General features: G+C 43.7%; 1 protein-coding gene across 1 annotated transcript in view; it reads left to right on the top strand.

Moving 5' to 3' along the window:
* Positions 1 to 407: 407 nt before the first annotated feature.
* CACNG2 (calcium voltage-gated channel auxiliary subunit gamma 2) overlaps positions 408 to 8,874 on the top strand; it is a 63,000-nt gene continuing 54,533 nt past the window's right edge. The window contains exons 1-2 of the mRNA XM_052668261.1: positions 408 to 6,503; positions 7,071 to 7,235. The gene's annotated coding sequence lies outside the window, so the exon portion shown is untranslated. The remainder of the gene's footprint in view (positions 6,504 to 7,070; positions 7,236 to 8,874) is intronic.

Raw genomic sequence — 8,874 nt, 5'->3', positions numbered from 1 at the left:
GAGCTTGCTGGAAAAGAAAATAAATAGGCTTGTTGTTGTTTTGTTTTGTTTTTCACAAATCCACTTGGGGGGGGGGAAAGACATAGCTGGGAAAGCCTTTATTTGAAGAAAAGGAGGACTCCTCCTTGGGCTTAGGGTCACTAGACACAACTCGCCTTTTTTGGCTTGGGTTACCTTGTTAATCCTGAGGGTGTCTGTTGATTTACATAGGCTGAATGGAAGTTTGCCTGCAGATGCTAGTACCCCTGACTATTAGGAATAAAAGTTGTTTTGGATGTTGAACTGATCTACAGAAGGTAGTTCATTTCCTCCTATTTTTATTGATGATGTGATTGCAACACAAGACTTCTTTTTTTTCATCTTGAAAATAGCCTGCCAGCTGTGCCTGTCCCCTGTGATGTGGTACATGGGGGGAAGGGAGGGGAGTGAATGCCGTAGGAATGGGTGATGAAATGAATCCTGCATGATCTCTAACGGGTGAGTTCAATCTCTCTGTGCCAGAAAGATCTCCCGTAACTTCAAATAAACAGCCTAAATACACCAGTAAGATGAAGATTGGTGAACATTGTTTTATTAAATGAACACAAAAGCTGGAGGATCTCATTAAGGGAGTGCTGGTGGTGATTTGTGATTTATTGGGAAGCTGCTTTTGATAGGTTAGTGAAGAAAAATGCATCCCATGCAGGGAAAGATATATTGCCAGAGAGAGGAAATGTGTAATCTAATTAGCTAGCAGTAGGGATTCACCCACTGCCCCTGTCCTTCATTCTGCAGGCCAAGACTAGAAATAGAAAAGAGGTTGTGTCTAAAGCACATAGCCCACCTTGCTGTTTCCATTACTGTCTCCATCACTCTAATGCATTTTAAAAGCAGAATATATTGTCCTTTCTAGCTAACAGGCTATGTAATAGCAGCATGATGCAGGTGATGCTATTTTCCTAGCTTATTTGTGACCTTAGTTATAGAGACTAATATGAAGGGTGAATGGAGACCATGGGAATCAGATACAACCAGGCTGTGGAAAAGTTTTGTCTATAAAGTGAGGATGCTTGTTTGCTGCTTAGCCTTTGCATCTCCCTGAATTACGGGTGCTGTGGAGGACAGGGGGAGGAAAGCAGAAAGTATGTCTGCTGGCCATTGTTGTCTTCTTACAGCTCCTCTACTTTGTCCAGCTATGCAGTGCTGTAGGTGTTACAAGGATAGATAATGGCAGGACAAGGGGAAATGGTTTTAAGTTAAAGGAGGGAAGATTTAAGTTGGATTTTGGGGAAGTTCTTTACCAAGAAAGTGATGAGGTGCTGGCACAGGCTGCCCAGAGAGGTTGTGGATGAGCAACCCTAGAGGTATTCAAGGACACATTGGATAGGGCCTCGGGCAGCCTGGTCTAGTATTAGATATGGAGGCTGGCAGCCCTGCATGCAGCTGAGGGGTTAGAACTTCATGATCCTTGAGGTCCCTTCCAACCCAGGCCATTCTGTGATTCTGTGATTATATGTGTTCAGCATGCATGCTGACAACACAGAAGAACCCTAATTCAGCCAGAACTGAAATTTCAAAAGACAGGAGAGGAAACAAGCAGGCCTTTAACCAGGCCTTTAACCATCTTTAAGAAGTGTGTAGTCCTTTTTCCTGCTTTTTTTTTTGTTGTTGTTTTTGTTTTGTTTTGTTTTTTTGATTGGGGGAAAAAAACCTGTCTTTTCTCCTCAGAGTTCCTCCTTACCTTTCCTTTGGTCCTCATTTCTCATTTTTTTTACTGGAAAAAAAAAATAAAAAAAGTTTACATAGAAACCTTTTTACACTTGTGCCTAGCTCTGTGTGGTATGGTACATCACCATTTAAAAAAAATTGTTGTTGTTTTATAACTTCTTCATTGGCTATTTCCAAGACTATAAGACACTTTGTCTTAGGGAAATAAATGGATGAACAGAAATGGAATTCTAGTCAAGTTGTCTCTGAAGAGTGAACCTCATAAACTGACTGACATTCTGAAATTTTACTGGAAATTCATTTTTGTAAAGTTGTCTAATGAAGGTTGCTTTCATAGTTTTGTTTTGTCTTGCCAGACATGTTCTACCATGGAGTGAAATGCAGGATATAAAACTCCAGAAAGATCAATCCTTGTTGTAGGATTTAATAAGAACTTCAAAGTTGATCATACAGTGATAATTTCTGTTCAATCTTAACAATGGAATGGTCACTGCTGTTCATAATAAAGCAACACATATACTGAAATGGGGCTGTCAGAACAATTTCTTCTAGAGATCTGTTCATTTTACAGACTTGAAACAAGAAAGGACATCTTTTAGAAAACTGATCTGATAAAGGATACTATTTGGTCCAGAGTTATTTCTGATATAACATCAGTGACTTAAAGGGCTGGATTTAGTCAGTTATGCCAATTGACTCCCCTGGGTAAGCTTCATTTCTTTACCTTCTATACATCTTGGACCGATCTGACCTGATAGCAAAAGACACATGATGTTGTTGAAAATGAAATACTGCCTTGGGGCAGAAGGATAAACTGTGGCCTCCTGAGGTCTTCCCAGCAATACTTTCTATAATTCTATTAGATTAAGTGGGGAAAGAAGTCGCGAGGAAAGCATAAAACAGGCTAAGTCATAAACTAGCAATTAAAGTGGGAGCTGGGCCGGGCTACAGCAGAAAACGTACAATCTATCCCAATTAAGAGCTGTATCTCAAGAGAAACCAGGAGCCTGATGCAGGTGCTGACAGCAGGGAAAACACTGCATTTCTGTTCTGTAGGCAGCAAATGCTTTCTACTGGTGCTTACCCAGATCCACGGGGGTCCATACCCTGCTCAGGACTGTGCTCTGCTTTTAGTAATTACTGTATCTATGATATTCAGCTGACAGCTGCTTGCAGTTGTTTTCTCATCTGCCTGTATAAAGCCAGCGGTCTGATGGCAGATCTCTATTAGTAGAAGGAAGATGTGTCTGTTCTTGACACCATCTGTTATGGGACCCCTCCCTCTCTCCCGCAGTTCACAGTCTTTCTTTTTCCATTTCATCTCCACTTCTTCATGGAGAATAGCTACCACTGCTTGTTTTTAGCAAGTCATTTTTCGATCTTGTAGATGATACTCTGTGATCCTGGGGCTAAGAGGCTTCTAGGACCTTCTGCAGCAGAGGTGGATTGCTAGCAGGAAATATTCAAGGGCCATGTTGGCCCCCTCAGCGTTTCTCATAGCCTGAGGGCAAATCATCTCTCTGCTTCTCGCATCCTATTTTCTCCTCCTGCTGTCATCTTGCCTTGAGAACAATGTCTTCTGAGCCACTTGCCCTTGGCTCTGTTGACCTGGAACAGCAAGGCTTGGGGGAGGGAGAAAGAAGAGAGCATCTCAGTCTCCAGTCCTTTCAGGTGTTGTGAACTCTGAGGTGCTATGACTCCTTGTTGAAATCACCTGACAGGTGGGGATGTTGCTCAGTCTAGAGTGTAATTTTCTGGCAGGAGACCCCCAGCTGAGTCCCAGCAGCCTCATCTCGGCTCTTCAGAGCTTGCTGCAGTATAACTTTCATAGACATGGGTTGTTCTCGTTCTGACTTGGAGCTGTGGTTGTTTATTGTTTTGTTTTGTTTTCACTCCTTGGGGGTCCTTCTCTCATTCTTCTGTCACAGCTTCACATATTTCTTCCCCTAGAGCTGTTTGTCAAGAAAAGTCTGGAATTGCTCTCTTTCCTGGTCTCTGAGATCAAATCCAAATTTGGCAATGTTTAAAAGGGAAATGTGACAGACCCTACATGTCAAACTGGGGTCAGGGATGGGGTCAGTTTAATGAGTTTCCCTCCAGCCAGATATGCATCAGTTGGAGAAATGTGGAGCCTGTTATCTTCCTGTACAAGTACTGGAAAAATATACGATGTGAAGACTTTTAGTCAGGGAGTGTGAGCAGATTAGGTACATAGGCAGAAGTGGTGAGCTGCTGTGCCTCAAACAGTGGAAATGAAGGAGCAGTAGGGGAATAGGAAAGAATAGGAATGACTAGGGTCTATATTCCTTCATGAAAAGCCCAAGGGATTTGCAGAGGGAGAGTGGGAAATGTGGATGGAAAGACCTAAGGCTTTTTCTGGCTTGTAGAGTTATGTACGGAAATTAAATGAGAGAAAACATAATTTATGCTTGAGCCGTTGAGGGAAAACAAGGATACAAGATAGTGCTGGATGACACTGCAGGTTGCAGAACAGGTGGTAAGAATAAATAACTGGATAGAAATTTGCAGGACTGAGGTCTCCTGGTCGAGGTTGGTTTGGGGAATTCAGAGCCATGATGAGTAAGGTCAGTGGCAACCATGAGTTTAGGTTCAAGATAAAGGGTTTGCAGTAGACAAAGGCAGGTTGGATTAAAGCCTGTGTGACAGAGTTGATGCTGGAGTTATGCAGCAATCGTGAAAACCCATAATAGTAAGCCTAGAGTAGCATGGGGAGATAAACACAGCAAGCTGTGATGCACTGAGGATCATATTCAGGGGAGACTGAAAAAAATTAAATTAAAAAAAAATAGACTACAGACTCTATTGGTCTGAAAGGGTGGAAAAATGTGGAGAGATTGGAAATTCAGGTTGAGTGCAATTCTTTGATAGGATTTCTGAGTGCAAGGAAAGAAACACCTATAATTACTGCCTGCAAATTTTTGTATTATTTAAAAAGACAAAAAAAAGGTTAGATTCTTTTAGCAGAAGCTAGGGTGATACGCTTGCTTAAACCTCTTTTTTTCCTGGGGGGAGAGGATGGAGAGACTAACATATAAGCTTACTCATAATTGTGCTGCACCATATATTATGTCTGTCCAGTCAGAGAATGGAAAGAGAACCTTCATCTCATTTGACATTTGACCAAGCAAAAGTGACCACTAGAACTTCAGAATTGACATTTCACAACAGAAACTCCTCGAGACCAGCTAATAGAGCAGAGGGCCTCCTGAAAATATCAGTATTAACCTCAAAAAAGTACAAAATGCAATGTGTATGTGGTCAATGTAAAGCAGATAGAAATCACCCTGTTTGTGAATTTGCTACTAACTATAATAAAAATGCCTTTAGCTGCGAAAGAGTGGAATTTCTTTTCTCTCTTGGTTTCCTTTCACTTTTGCTAATCAATTTTAATTCTTGTGAAGCATTGCTTGCTCTTAGTGTCACAGTTGTGTGTGGCCACTGTGTGCTATTTGTAGGTCTTTGATTTTGTGATGTTGAACGGCTTCAGTGTGGAGGCTGAAACTGGAAGTGTTGGAATTCACGTTGCAGCTGAAGCATCAGGCATAAAATGCAGAACAGTATGCCTAGGAAAGACCATTTACAAGGTTAAGATAATGCTTTTCAGTGCTGTTGTCAGCAGAGAGGCATCAGGCTGAAAGGAGCAGGAAAATGTTAGATGGATTAGGAATGCTGGTAGCTTATGAGCAGGAAACAATTGTCATTTATTGGAACCGAGTTAGATGTGATGCTGCAAGTCTCTGAATGCAGATATCAGGGGAGGTATAAGGGAGCTTTTTTGGGACAGGGTCATGAAACTGGGAAAGGGCAGGAGGACATTGCCAGTATGGACACCAACAGAGTAATGTACCTTTTTTTGTCCTCTCTAGTTTCTGCACCCACTCAGGCCTGGGGCTATTTCCTTTAAGTGGACTGAGTCCTTGCTGTTGATGGCCCTTCTAGCTGAGACTACCAGTAGGGTGGCATCCCTCTTCACCTAGACAGAAGTGATCACTGGATGCCACTTGGTTCACAACCATTTGATTCCTCTGTACTGTCCATGCCTCTAGCCTATGAACAGTCCCAGGAGGTCTGATTGCTGCTTGTAGCCCTACATCCCCACAACTCTTCTATGCTTCCTATGCTAATGCCCCTCTTCCCCCTATTACCTTCAGACTCCTTAAATCCTCACACGTACTCAAGTTTATGAAGTTATACGCCGATGTCAAGAAAAAGAACTGGTCTTCCTATCCACTACTACCATCTCTTGCCCCTCTCTTCTCCATCTGGTGCTAGGGTAGAGCTTGTTCATCCAGCTAGTTCTGGCACAAAACTGAACTGGTATGGGAGTGAGAGAGCTGTGCCCATGTTGGATGTGTCTTCCTTTGCGGGTGAGGGGCATCTGAAGCAGGCACCCTTTCCTCCTTTTATTAGACTGCTCTCATTTATTACACCATCTGTTTTCCCAGTGCCAGAGATGATGCTGGGGATATGTGACTTGGGGCACTCAGGCAGAAACTGGCCTGCACAAGGCCAGCCATGTGTTTGCCTCCTAGCAATGCAGCGGTCAGCAGCAAATTCTTTGCCGCCGCCTCCTCTCAGTATGGGAGAGAGCAAGCGTGGGCCTGGGTGTGTAGGAGACACAAAGAGATAAAATATGTGAAGGAGCAGGGGGAGGCACGGGAGGGACGTGGACTGGGGGTACATACGTATCAGCTAGAGAGAACTGTGGGAAGGAAGGACAGACAGACAGATGGGCAGAGTAGGGGAGAAGGCAAAAGGAATGGATTGTCAGGAGGGTAAGAAAGAAGAACTGGGAGGGAGACAAAGAAATGGGCTGGCTGGGGACAGTGAGAGCAAGGCTGAGAAGGAAGGGCAGGCAGGCAGAGTTGTCTGATATGTAGTGGGGAAAGAGAGAGGTGGATTGTCTGTGGGAGAGCCAGGTCAGCCAGGTACTATGGTAATAGGTAACTGGATAACCAGAGATGGAGATGAAGCGACTGCTTGTGTGTCTGTGTTTGTATATGCCTGTGTAGGGGAGAACTGAGTGAATGACAGGGAGGGAGAACAGCCATAAGGAGAGAGGAAAGAGATAAAGCCGAGCTATAAGAAAGAGCAAAAGAGCAAATCTAGAGATAAAATGTGGGAAGAAGAGAGATGTGGGAAGGCAAAGCAGCCCTCAGAGTGCAAATAAGAGTGGAGATATGGTGGGAGAGAGGAGGGAAGCTCTTAGGAGAAGGGAAACTAAGAGTGCTAGTACTAGTATTCAGGGCTGAGGTTCTCTTACTGGGACCTGAGAGATGATAGAGGGCAGAAATACAAGCATGACTACGTAAGACTAAAAAGAAGCATTTTCTTATACATAGGGCTTACTGCCAATGCACAGAGACCCAGTGGACCTGGGAATGTAAATGCCACTGTTCTAGTGCAGGGTTTTTCCTGCTTGCTGAACTGCAATGTACCTGAGCATCTGCAACCTGTGGACTGCCTATTTCCAGTGCTTGACTGCTAGGAGCTGTTTATGATGGCAGGTCAGACATTTATTTATAATTTTTTTCTCCTTCCTCTTGCCTTTTTTCCTCACAGTGTATTCTCAATGGAAAAAGAGACATGAAAAAAAAACAGTGCCCAAATTTATAGGCACCTTCTTGGTTCTTCTGCCTCATGTCATAGACACTAACTTTGCTTTGCTGCCTGACTCAGCCAGCACCCCTCTCTTTGACCATTTCTTTTCTGTCCCTTGCTGTGTCTTTTTCATCTCCTTATTTATGTCTTCCTTCAACTTTCTGCCATTTTCATGTTATACTCTTCCCTCTAACTTCATTTATTATGTTCTAGGCTTCTAGGTTATGTGCATCCCCTTGTTGTTTCTGCTTATTCCTTCTAGTTGCCCTGTTCCATTTCTTTTGCTCCTTTTAATCTCTTCCTGATTCCTCCATCTCCTCCTGTCTGTGCCTGTCTGCTGGCTTTCTCTCACTCTCTGTCTGTCTCTTTTGAACTGGGTTGTGAATTCTGTCGGCATCAGAGTGGGACGAACTGTAAAACTGAGGTTCCCAGAGGGCCAGGTTGTGATCATTTTATTTTTACAATGTCCTTGGATGTATAAAGGTGTTTGTTTGAGGGGGAGGAGCAGTGCATGTGCTCCGTGTGGGAGAATAGAGGGGAGTGCAGGCCAGAACGAATGAAGCTTGAAACTAATATAGGTCAGTTGCAGAGAAAGTCCCAGTGGTCTGTGAAGCAGAGAAGTGATTTGACACTTCAGACTGGCTACTGGAAAGATGGCAACTGAGCAGTTTTATCCAAATGACGCAAGCAACCTGGAAAAGTGTCCTGTGAAAGAGTGCAGGAGTGGTGAGCATGGGAGAGTGCCAAGCCCTGCACAGGCTCTGCTTCTCTACAGTCACCTCCTTAATGCAGGGAATAACCAACCTGAAATTCCATATTCCTGCCTCTGAGCTGTCTTCTGCTATGTGCATCCATCTGACCCCTGCATGGAATGGGGAACATGGTGGAGATACGCCTCACCGTGCCCTCTTCCAGACCTGCTCACCAGGTCAGAGCTGGCAACAACAGAGCAAAGAGATTAGTGGAGAACCAAGAAAGGCTGTACCCCCAAACCCTTGGAGATGTGTGGCCAACCTCTGCCGAGGATGGTGCCGCAAAGAAGCCTCACACCACCAGCGGAGATGTCACCAAGGCTCTGAGCCTGGCCTGGTTAAGCTGGAAGAACCAAGTGCTCTCCCTGGCACTGCTGGGAGTTGATTTGCTCTGCGTAAGAGTCCTCACTTGCCATGATTTTCCACAGACTGTAAACACTGCTCTCAGACCTTTCCTAGAAAATTTTACAAGTGGCTACTAGCTGCAGTGAATGATTGAAAGTGGCAAAACCTGATGAGTAACTTCTGATTTCATTTCTATTAAAAAATTTTTGTTGATATAAGAGTCATCTGTTAAGATGACATTTAGATATCAAAACAGACATCCAGATTTTCGGAGTCATTTGGAGCCTCTTCATATCTGTAAAATCAATGTGAGATACTGGCTGCTCAGCATAACTGAAAATCAGGGCAGTTCTTCAATGTCTAAACATGGACTTAAAAGCCTAGATACACATGTGTTTTGCTTTCTTTTTAAAATAGGCCTCCATTCCCAAGAAAAGGAATGTCACCT

This window comes from Tympanuchus pallidicinctus, unplaced genomic scaffold (genome assembly GCF_026119805.1).
Source record: "Tympanuchus pallidicinctus isolate F22 unplaced genomic scaffold, pur_lepc_1.0 scaffold8, whole genome shotgun sequence".
In the NCBI taxonomy this organism is placed as follows: Eukaryota; Metazoa; Chordata; class Aves; order Galliformes; family Phasianidae; genus Tympanuchus; species Tympanuchus pallidicinctus.
The sequence above is the reverse complement of the archived record's forward strand: the minus strand, read 5'-3'. Positions and strand labels throughout refer to the sequence as shown.